The 12,203-nt window shown below is 39.7% G+C and overlaps 2 long non-coding RNA genes across 5 annotated transcripts; one reads left to right on the plus strand and one right to left on the minus strand.

Moving 5' to 3' along the window:
- Positions 1-1,543: 1,543 nt before the first annotated feature.
- LOC123091929 (uncharacterized) lies at positions 1,544-4,899 on the plus strand. Of its 4 annotated transcripts, none has more exons than XR_006443836.1 (8): positions 1,544-2,037; positions 2,212-2,341; positions 2,459-2,762; positions 2,844-2,911; positions 2,998-3,074; positions 3,146-3,264; positions 3,668-4,002; positions 4,109-4,899. It is a non-coding gene; the product is annotated as an uncharacterized lncRNA (long non-coding RNA). The 4 variants fall into 4 exon arrangements; XR_006443838.1 differs by having other exon boundaries at positions 3,943-4,002; XR_006443835.1 differs by having other exon boundaries at positions 3,668-4,600.
- A 4,680-nt stretch (positions 4,900-9,579) lies between these two features.
- On the minus strand, positions 9,580-11,102 carry LOC123094751 (uncharacterized). Its single transcript, XR_006445948.1, has 2 exons — positions 10,701-11,102; positions 9,580-10,119 (listed from the first exon to the last, which is right to left on the minus strand). It is a non-coding gene; the product is annotated as an uncharacterized lncRNA (long non-coding RNA).
- Positions 11,103-12,203: the final 1,101 nt, after the last annotated feature.

The following is a 12,203-nucleotide window of genomic DNA, read 5'->3' on the forward strand; positions in this document are numbered from 1 at the left end:
ATAAGGCAATTTAATTTTCTTTCTAGGAAAGTGTTCCATGCCCTTCCTTAACGGAAATTGAAATCTAATGTTTCCTTCTTTCATATCAATAATTGCACCAATCGTTCTAAGGAAAGGCCTATCAATAATAATAGGACATGTAGGATTGCAATCTATATCAAGAACAGTGAAATCTACGTGCACATAATTTCTATTTTCAACAATAAGAACATCATTAATCCTTCCAATAGGTTTCTTAATAGTGGAATCCGCAAGATACATATTTAAATAAAAATCATCAAATTCACTGAAACCTAACACATCACATAAAGTTTTTGGAATCGTGGAAACGCTAGCACCCAAATCACACATAGCATGGTACTCACAATCTTTAATCTTAATCTTAATAGTAGGTTCCCACTCATCATAAAGTTTTCTAGGGATAGAAACTTCCAATTCAAGCTTTTCTTCAAAAGATTTCATCATAGCATCACCAATATGTTTAGTAAAAGCTTAATTTTGATTATAAGCATGAGGAGAATTCAACATGGATTGCAACAAGGAAATACAACCTATTAAAGAACAATTATCATAGTTAAAGTCCTTGAAATTCAAAAGAGTGGGTTCATTGATACTTAAAGTCTTGACCTCTCCAATCCCACTTTTATCAATGTTTGCATCTAGATCTACAGACTTTGAATCATTGGGACGCCTTTTAACTAAAGTTGATTCATCTCCAGTCCCATCTTTATCAAGATTTATATTGGAAAACAAAGATTCAATGGGAGTCACATCAATCACTTTAAGATCTTCATCATTATTTTCACAAAAACTAGAAGAACACGTTTTTACAAACCAATCTTGTTTAGCACGCATCTTAGCGGTTCTTTCTTTATACTCATCAATGGAAATTCTCATAGATTTTAGATATTCATTAATATCATGCTTGGGTGGAATAGATCCAATGTTTAAAGAATCAATCTCAAAAGAAATTCTATCCACGTTCCTAGCCAAATCATCCATCTTAAGCAATTTTTCTTTAACCAAAGCATTGAAACTCTTTTGCGAAATCATAAATTCATTAACACTATTCTCAAAATAAGAGGACATCTTATTATAATTTTCATAAGAATTGTTGTACGAATTACCATAATTATTAGAGGAATTACTAGGAAACAGCCTAGGATTAAAATTGCCTCTATACTCGTTATTACCAAATCCTACCAATAAAATTCACATCCATAGATTTTTTATTATCATCAATCAAAGTAGACAAAGGCATATCATTAGGATCAGCGCTCTTGCTAGCAAATGAAGGACAACATAACCGCATCTAATCCCTGCCCTCACAGCGATTTGTGTTTTCGGCCGTCCGTTTTGACGATCTGGAAATTTATGGCTATCAGATCTCGTATAAAAAATGTCTGTGCCGCACTATATGAAATCCGGCCCAGCTGTCCTATGGGCTGCTGCTCCAGAGGCCGAAACGAAGGCCTCTGGTGCACTGGGCCGCCGGCACATTCTAGCCTGATCCACTGCTGGGCTAACGAGGCACCAACGGCGTCCAATCAATCCCGACCGATCTCGATCTCTTTCTCGAGAAAAAACATGATCTCGATCTCGTCCGCCCGTCGGAGTCGACACCAACGGCGGCGCTGCTTCTCGAGGACCCCGCGGCCGAGCCCCGTCCACTCGCTCCCTGTGCCTTTGCCTCAACGTGCGCCTCCGCAAGCCGTCGCTCCCGCCACCACCTTCCCTACCGTGTGCACCCCGAGCGACACCCTCGAATCCTCTACAGGCGCCCACCCTCACGCCGGCCCCAAACCCTGCCAGTATCCTAACTAGATGTCCTCTCTAGAACGAGCGGTCGGCGAGGATGCTGGTGATACACGGGGCCTGCTCGAGAATTTCCAGGTTGAGTAGTTGCGGTTGTCCCACCGGCAGACCATCTTGTCATTGTAGTGCTGCTCTTTGTGACAGGGCATGAGCAGGATGTCGGCACGAACCTCGTCCAGACAACGGCGGATGGTCTTCAGGAATCCTGTGGCTGCAACATAGGTGCGCATCTCTCCCTGCGACATAGCCAGATGAATACTGTCCTTACCGCTTTATTTCGTGAGAGGGTAAAATACATCTGTACATTATTTACAAGCGTATCATTTTACCTGTCTCCCAAGTGCGCCCTTACCCATGATGGTGATAACCACTGTGACGATCTTCCTCTATATTCAGGACGATGGTAGGAGGTGGATTCACATGCCCCCTTGGGCGCCTCTCCACCGCTGCACCCCATTTCCCTTCCTAAGGTTGTGTTTTATTTCACATTGATCAATTTGTGGGGAGCAGGCCCATATGTAGCAAGGTATGGCGCTGCAAAATGAATGTAGAATTTGTTCCGGACATTACAGTTCGGTAACACTTACTGACGATTTATTTTCCCCTCGCTTGCAATGCCAATTGACTACTAATTTTTTTTCAGGAGCAAGCTGCACAAGAAATTAATTGGAATCAAGATACTCATCTTTAATTTAATAGTAAGGGGTTGAGACTTGGACAAACAAGAACAAGAACAATTTATTATCAAGATATCTGCTTTGCAAATCTACGACGAGATCGTCAAGGATCTTCTACGGCCTGATTCTGGCCCCCTTCGCTTGTTAGATAATCCTGAGGTTTGCAACAGAAAGGAACCATCGTGGACAAGTTGGATGAAGGAATCGCCAAGGACAGCCAGTATCTAAGGCATCTAATAGCCATTTGTGAAGGCACTGCTACATATGCATGTATGTATATATATCCTACCATATGAGAAAGAAGAAGGTGGTGCAGTGATAGTTACCTAATGACCTTCCAAGTAACTGCAGAACAAAGACATCTTGGTGAAACTGCACTAAGTGACACAAGTACACGTTCCCACCAAATCATTAGGCTGGTATGTATAACAAGAACCAATCCAGCTTTAGATTCAATCTTTGTGAGGAAAGCGTACATAGAAGATGATTAACCTTTCTTTTGAAGTTTATATCTATATCCAGACTGTGGAGAGTATGCTCCATGAAGCGCCAGGTCGTGTTATATCTTTTATTACTAACTTGGTAAGCCTTTTGGAGCATGGTATGCTGATTATGCATGGTTGATCTGTACGAATTAACTTTTGTTTTTGCAGAATTTCGTTGACCTTGCTTGAAGCGAGCGTGCTGCACAAACACATGCTGTTAGTGCAAGGTTGAAAGAAGGCGCCATATTAATCGCAGCTTGTTGACTTTGACTACTTTCATCAGAAAGGTAAGGTTTAGATTTATTCTCAAAAACAAAATTTCCACTTGTACATCACAAGATTGGATAGCGCTCTCAGCAAGTTAATGGGCACTTGCCTCCTAATGAATTTCACATGAGAGTGCACAGCAGAAGTTCTCATGAACTGCATGATGAACATATTCTTGATAAGCTACTCTTTCAAGTGAAAAGCTAAGGTTTCGTACTTCTAATTATTATACAATCTAAATTGTTGAAGTATAGGATGAAAATATTCTTGCTAAGCAGATTTTGTTGTTGTTGCACTAGTAGCTACATCTTTTCAAATGCATAAAATTGCTGAAATGTCGTTCGCATTATGTGAGTCATTCATATTGGTTTCTTGATTTTAGTAGCAAAATCTGATGATAACACGTTTAAACTTGCATTGCAGCTCAGAGAAGATAAGTTTCAAATCATAGGATCCTCTGATGACATTTCTGCCATACAAGCAATAAGCTTTGAAGTCCGTAATGTCAACTATTGAGTAGCAACTAGGAAGAATTAAGTGGCAATGAACCTCTCTGATAATGAAAAATTATTATCTGTAACCTTTCCTATGTTGATTACTTGTTCACTCTTTGTGGTTTAAGGCTCTTATATTAGTGTTGGGCCGGTACTGGCAGCGCACCTATGCTATTAGTTTGATTGGCTGATGATTTTTTTCAGGCTTATTTCGAAGTTGAATATATTTCCTTGAACGAGCATCTTGAGTTCTTGACATGGCTTGTGAGGCAGCTAATTTTTTTATATTGATCTATACCCTCCTTCAGAATATAAGATGATATCACATATATTATGATGAATAGACATTGAATTGTTTTTTCAATTGCAGTGGCTATTGTTTACCTTCCCTGCGGAAGAAGAATCATATGCTTCAGCAAGCCAGACTTTATTGTAGATCAGTTCATCTTGCCAATGTTTCTATCATATACTCCCTCCGTTCCTAAATATAAGTCTTTTTAGATATTTAAAATGGACTATAACAAACGGATGTATGTAGACATATTTTAGAGTGTAGATTCACTTATTTCGCTCCATATGTAGTCACTTGTTGGAATCTCTAAAAAGACTTATATTTAGGAATGGAGGGAGTATATTTATATGCTCCAGTTCTTCAAGACTTGCATTGATTTCTTCTCCAGAAATTTGTGTGCTCTTGCTCCTGCATGAAGGATTGATGGATTTTGCTGCTCTTGGCTTGATAAAATTTAGCATTTCTAGGTTTTCTGTTTAGTTTTTCATGATACAGTCTCACTATGTAATTGGTAATTAGAATTTAGAATCATATTCAGTCTATACATATTTAAGGAGATATCCAGTTCCATGAATGGCGTAGAATTTTCGGTCAACCACAAGGATTTCTCAAAAATGTGATGTTCAAATTTGAAGAGTTAAATTCTTTGCAAGAGCAGAAGGTGCTAGCCTCGGAAGAGGATATAATGTGATAAATTTGTGTTAACATTTTTTGCAGCTTCACTTCCCATTAGTGTGCAATTATTGCTTTTTTCATGTGGCTATATATTTACGATAATTTCTATCATTCTATTGTACAAATTTACGGGCATGGCAAATTAACTTGTATCATGTACTCATATATATACTAATGAACATTCTATACCTTCAGTTTTTCTTCCTTTTAGATCTCTTTGTGGCCACTAGTGGTGCTATCATATCATTTTTTTCAGTATTATACTTGATGCATTTTATTTTTGTCATTGGAAATGCATGTGTTGTGTTTTTCTTTTATTTTTTTATTTTCCCTGGCAATAAGCATTCACTGAGTGTGAAGTTCTCCTCAACTCATAGCTTTGTTTATGCAAAATTAACTGCTGTAATTCATGTGAAATATAGTTATACCAATATGATTATTTTATTATACAAATTGACGGGCGCAGCAACGCGCACCATTGATGATCTAGTAATTTCATAAGTTCATCCATCTTTCCACTCAAAACATTAATTTCTTCAATCGCATGCACTTTTTTACTAGTAGAAAATCTTTCAGTGTGCCATTGAGAGTAATTAACCATAATATTATCCAGGAGTTTAGTAGCTTCTCCTAAGGTGATTTCCATGAAATGACTCCCCGCGGCCGAATCTTAAAGATTTATAGAAGCAAAATTCAATCCGGCATAAATTTTTTGTATAATCATCCACAAATTTAAACCATGAGTAGGGAATTTCGTATCATCAGTTTCATCCTCTCCCAAGATTGTGCAACATGCTCATGATCAAGTTACTTCAAATTTTTAATCTCGTTCCAAAGTTTAGGAAAATATTTAGAAATAAAAGCATCTTTACACTTATTCCATGAATCAATACTATTTTTAGGCAATGATGAAAACCAAGTTTTAGCACAATCTCGTAGTGAGAACGGAAATAGCTTCAATTTAACAATATCATTATTCACATCTTTTTTCTTTTGCATATCACACAAATCAATGAAATTTTTTAGATGGAATGCGGCATCTTCACTAGGAAGGCCAGATAATTGATCCTTCATAACAAGATTCAGCAAAGCGGCACTAATTTCACAAGATTCCGCACTAGTGGCGGGAGCAATCGGAGTACTAATAAAATCATTATTATTAGTATTGGAAAAGTCACACAATTTGGTATTCTCTTGAGTCATTGTGACAAAGCAAGCAATCTAACACACGAGCAAACAAAAGGCAAACAAAAAGACGAACGGAAGAAGGGCGAAGAAAAGGGCGAATCTTTTCGGAAATCATTTGAAAGTGGGGAGAGGAAAACGAGAGGCAAATGGAAAATAATGTAATGCATGAGATGAGAGTTTTATGATGGGTACTTGGTATGTCTTGACTTGGCGTAGATCTCACCGGCAACGGCGCCAGAAATTCTTCCTGCTACTTCTTGAGCTTGCGTTGGTTTTTCCCCTGAAGAGGAAAGGGTGATGCAGCAACGTAGAGATAAGTATTTCCCTCAGTTAGAGAACAAAGGTATCAATCCAGAAGAAGACAACGCACAAATCACCAATACGTGCACAAACAATCAAACAACTTGCACCCAACGCGATAAAGGGGTTGTCAATCCCTTCACGGTCACTTGCAAAAGTGAGATCTGATAGAGATAGATCAAACTAAACAAAAGATAAAGTAAATATTTTTTGGATTTTTCGGTTTATAGATCTAAAAGTAAAAGATTGCAAATAGTAGATCGGAAACTTATATGATTGAAGATAGACCCGGGGGCCATAGGTTTCACTAGAGGCTTCTCTCAAGATAGCAAATAATACGGTGGGTGAACAAATTACTATCGAGCAATTGATAGAAAAGCGCAAATAATATTTGAATCTCTAAATTATTTTATGTGTGATTAAGTTATCTTTGCAAGTCTCTTCGAATTATCAGTTTTTTGGCCTACTAGATTGATCTTTCTTGCAATGGGAGAAGTGCTTAGCTTTGGGTTCAATCTTGCGTTGTCCTTTCCCAGTGACAGCAGGGGCAGCAAGGCACGTATTGTATTGTTGCCATCGAGGATAAAAAAATGGGGTTTATATCATATTGCATGAGTTTATCCCTCTACATCATGTCATTTTTCTTAATGCGTTACTCTATTCTTTATGAACTTAACACTCTAGATGCATGCTGGATAGAGGTCGATGTGTGGAGTAATAGTAGTAGATGCAGGCAGGAGTCAGTCTACTTGCCACGAACGTGATGCCTATATACATGATCATGCCTAGATAATCTCATAATTATTCACTTTTCTATCAATTGCTCGACAGTAATTTGTTCACCCACCGTAATACATATGCTATCTTGAGAGAAGCCACTAGTGAAACCTATGGTCCCTGGGTCTATCTTTTATCATATAAGCTTTCAATCTACTTTTATTTGCATATTTTACTTTTCCAATCTATATCATAAAAATATCAAAAATATTTATCTTATCATATATCTCTATCAGATCTCACTTTCGCAAGTGGCCGTGAAGGGATTGAAAACCCCTTTATTGCGTTGGTTGCGAGGTTCTTGATTGTTTGTGTAGGTGCATGGGACTTTTGAGGAGCCTCTTACTGGATTGATACCTTGGTTCTCAAAAACTGAAGGAAATACTTACGCTACTTTGCTGCATCACCCTTTCCTCTTCAAGGAAAACCAACGCAAGCTCAAGACGTAGCAAGAAGGATTTCTGTCGCCGTTGTCGGGGAGGTCTTCGCTCAAGTCAAGACATACCAAGTACCCATCACAAACTCATCTCCCTCGCATTACATTATTTGCCATTTGCCTCTCGTTTTCCTCTGCCCCACTTCACCCTGATCGTTTTATTTGCCCTCTCTTTCCCAATCTCCTATCTCTTTTGCTTGTCTTCTTATGTGCCTGTTTGCTCTTATGGCTTTGCCGCCTAAGAACTCCGACCTTCATCTTAGAAGGTTGGAAGAGATTTAATTGAACGTTAGAAGTTTTATGACTTTACAATTTCAGCATAATAATTTCTTTAGAAAAGAGCTTAAAGAACAAAAAAGCTTTATGGAGTATATGAACAAAGAGCTTCATGACATGTCCAAGGAATTTTATGGTTTGAATTCTCAAATTACTCGTCTTGAAAAATCAATAGCCCAAATTTCTGATAAGCAAGCTACCTTGGTCAATAATATGGCTGCCAAACCAGAAGAGTTAGGAGAAAATAATGATGAAGATCTAAAAGTTATTGATGTGTCCCCTTTTAAAACTTTGTTTTGCAATATGAATCTTAATAATGATGGGACTGGAGATGAGTCAACTTTAGTTAAAAGGCGTCCCAATGATTCGGAGTTTTTAGATCTTGGTGCTAAATTTGGTAAAAGTGGGATTGGAGAGGTCAAGACTTTAAATAGCATTGAACCCACTATCTTGGATTTCAAGGAATTTAATTATGATAATTGTTCTTTAGTAGATTGTATTTCCTTGTTGCAATCCGTGTTGAATTCTCCTCATGCTTATAGTCAAAATAAAGTTTTTACCAAACATATTGTTGATGCCTTGATGCAATCTTATGATGAAAAACTTAATTTGGAAGTTTCTATACCTAGAAAACTTTATGATGAGTGGGAACCTACTATAAAAATTAAAATTAAAGATCATGAGTGCTATGCTTTGTGTGATTTAGGTGCTAGTGTTTCCACGATTCCGAAAACTTTATGTGATATTCTAGGTTTCCATAATTTTGATGATTTCTCTTTAAATTTGCACTTTGCGGATTCCACCATTAAAAAACCTATGGGAAGGATCAATGATGTTTTTATTGTTGCAAATAGGAACTTTGTGCCCGTAGATTTTATCGTTCTTGACATAGATTGCAATCTTTCTTGTCCTATTATTCTTGGTAGACCTTTCCTTAGAACGATTGGTGCAATTATTGATATGAAGGGAATATTAGATTCCAATTTCCACTAAGGAAAGGCATGGAGCACTTTCCAAGAAAGAAAGTCAAATTACATTATGAATCTATCATGCGAGCTACTTATGAATTGAATGCCAAAGATGGACTACTTAGATCTATCCTCGATTTTATGCCTAGCTAGGGGCATTAAACGATAGCGCTAGTTGGAGGCAACCCAATTTTATCTTTGTTTTCTTTGTTTTGATTCTGTTTAGTAATAAATATTTCATCTACCTTCTGTTTAGATGTGTTTTTATGTTTTAATTTGTGTTTTTGCCAAGTAGAACCTATAGCATAACCTATGGAGATAGTTAATTTGATTCTGCTGAAAAACAGAAACTTTGCACGCACGAAAATAATTCTAGTAATTCACAGAAACATGATTTTGCGTTGATTCTTTTTTCTGTAAACCAATAAAAAAATTGCCCAGGACTTCCTATTTTGGTAGGATTTTTAGAGTTCCATAAGTATTCGAGAGTTATAGATTTCTACAAACTGTTCTGTTTTTGACAGATTCTGTTTTTCGTGTGTTGTTTGCTTATTTTGATGCATCTATGGCTAGTATGTAGGGGTATGAACCATAGAGAAATTGGAATACAGTAGGTTTAACACCAATATAAATAAAGAATGAGTTCATTACAGTACCTTATGTGGTGGTTTTTCTTTCTTACACTAACGGAGCTTATGAGATTTCCTGTTGAGCTCTGTGTTGTGAAGTTTTCAAGTTTTGGGTAAAGATTTGATGGACTATGGAATAAGGAGTGGCAAGAGCCTAAGCTTGGGGATGCCCATGACACCCTAAGATATTCAAGGATAACCAAAAACCTAAGCTTGAGGATGCCCCGGAAGGCATCCTGTAAGAACCGTCAAAATTAGATAACGATAATTTCAACGGCGTTGCCCAAACATTAATTAAAATAATGGAAACACTTGACATTTAATTTTTATTATAGCAAATAATATTTGACCATGCACAACAAAATATTTTCCAAACCTTCATATGTTCTACAAATTTATAATCAGATCTTGGTCTCATTTTTTTCACATAAAGTAAATGCCAACTAATGGCCAGCCAAGCAAATTACACTTGTCCCTAGTACCGCCTACAAGAGACACAAATGGAGGCATGCATGCAAGCCTAACCACGCATGCATGCAAGATGTAATGCCTCTCCAAACCAACATAGCTACTAACCCCACTATAAATAGGAGCCGTTCCTTTCACTGTGGTCCATTCCACCTCACACACACACATACACTGGAGTATCCCCACCACTTGCCTTTTCACCTTCTGCCACACTGCTATCCTTCACTGCGGTGAAGCCCTTTGGGTTGCATGCGTCACCAGGTACTAATCAAGTACCTTGTTGCGTTACCCTTTTTGCTTGAATTCTTATCTATCTTCACCTTGGTTTGAATCAGTCCATGAGCATCTATTCACCTTGATCTATTTACCTTGCTGTAAAAAGAACAAAATGTTGGTGTAAACACCCAAGTTAATCAAAACTAATTAGATCAATTGCAAAAGCTTGTAAAAGTTTCTGTGAATGACATCTACGGCTGGTACTAGATCTAACATGCCAAGAATCAAATCCTAAGTACTAGTAACTTGCTAAGACATGTATGTGTGTATCCAAAAGATCAATCTTCCTGTGTATACTACCTTGTTCTAATTATTAATCCCCGCCAATCTGTAGCAAACATTGAGTGATTGATGTTTATAATCTACTCACAAGTAATTAATTTTGGAGTTTCACTGCCACTATTTGCTTCTATATGGTGTTCAAGGATGAGTAGCACTAGTTAGGAACAACATTTAGATCTAATCAGTAGCAATACCATGACCGTGCCATTGATTAAATCTTGATTAATTTCGTGGCCTTGAGATAAACAAAGAGAAAGAAGGCAATATGGCTGAGTGGGCAGTAGTAGGGCCTGAGATAAAATGAACAATATATGCACACCCACGTTGACATCTAGCAAGCACTTGATGTGAAATTTGGAACACTTGATGGAGAAGGAATCGGAATTAGTACTTACCAGTAGTAGCAGCAGGATGTGGCTAGTCCACACCGTTAGCAGCAGAGCCATGCGAGCGAGCAGCGCCGGTGAAGCCGCACACGCCCGACGCCCGTGGCTGCATGCCTCGTGCGTGTGGCTGTGCTGGGGGAGGATGTAGGCATGGAGACGTCGTTGCCCTGCAGCCGGTGGCAAGCCCACCGGACCTGAATCAGGCGGCGCTAGGATTGAGTGGTGGCGACGTTTTTGACGGCGGCGGATAAAATAAATAGGAGGAAATGGTAGAGGGAGACGAGGAGAATCTGTAGGTGTCCACCGTGTTGCCGGAGATGCCCGGATGGGGCAGATCAAGGCGGCGGCGGCCATGCTCTGTTCTTGGGGAGAGAGAGAGAGAGGTGGGTGGCTGGTTCTGTTCTTGGGATAGCAGAGAAGACGAGGAGAGAAACGGGCTGGGTTCAACGAGTAAGAGCATCTCCAGCCGCCCCCAACAGGCCCCCAAGTGACTTTTCCAGTGCCGGCGCCAAAAAAACGCCCAGTCTCGCCCCTAGGACGACGAAAAGTGCCGGTTCAGCCCTTTTTTCCGCCTGGCGGCCTCAGGACATACCCGACGCACTGGGGGCGATCGGGGGCTCCGGCGCAAGAGAAAAGCGCGGGTGGCCCACGTCGTCTGGTGAAAAGTCAAGATTTTCTTCCCCCCCTCGCCTCCCACCCCCCGCGCCCTCGGCCGCCACTAGCTATATCCCGGCGCCGCCCTGCCGCCCTTCACCACTAGAGAGCCATTCCCCACCGAAAAATAGCAGAGGTTCACCGCGACAGCCCCTTCGATAGCAGTTGGGCGCTTCTGGCCGCCGTTTTCGGCCGCGGAGGGGCAGTTTAGCGGCGGGTGCACGCCCACCGGGCGCAAGGTGTTTGGCGATTTGCCTGCCTCGGCGATGGACTCGGATGACGAGGAAGCACTCTCCACGCTGCTAGAGGAGGAAGCCGAGGCCGACATCCAGGAAGAAGAGCATCTCATGGTGCTCGCCGCTGCTACGTCTTGAGCTTGCGTTGGTTTTCCTTGAAGAGGAAAGGGTGATGCAGCAATAGTAGCATAAGTATTTCCCTCAGTTTTTAAGAACCAAGGTATCAATCCAGTAGGAGGCTCCTCAAAAGTCCCACACACCTACACAAACAAACAAAGAACTCGCAAGCAACGCAATGGGGTTGTCAATCCCTTCACGGCCACTTGCGAAAGTGAGATCTGATAGAGATAGTATGATAAGATAAATATATTTTTGGTATTTTATAATATAGATGCGAAAAGTAAAGATGCAAATAAAGGTAGATTGAAAGCTAATATGATAAAAGATAGACCCGGGGGCCATAGGTTTCACTAGTGGCTTCTCTCAAGATAGCATAAGTATTAAGGTGGGTGAACAAATTACTATCGAGGAATTGATACAAAAGCGAATAATTATGAGATTATCTAGGCATGATCATGTATATAGGCATCACGTCCGTGACAAGTAGACCGACTCCTGCCTG

The sequence above is a fragment of the Triticum aestivum genome, chromosome 4B (genome assembly GCF_018294505.1).
Source record: "Triticum aestivum cultivar Chinese Spring chromosome 4B, IWGSC CS RefSeq v2.1, whole genome shotgun sequence".
NCBI classification, from domain to species: domain Eukaryota; kingdom Viridiplantae; phylum Streptophyta; class Magnoliopsida; order Poales; family Poaceae; genus Triticum; species Triticum aestivum.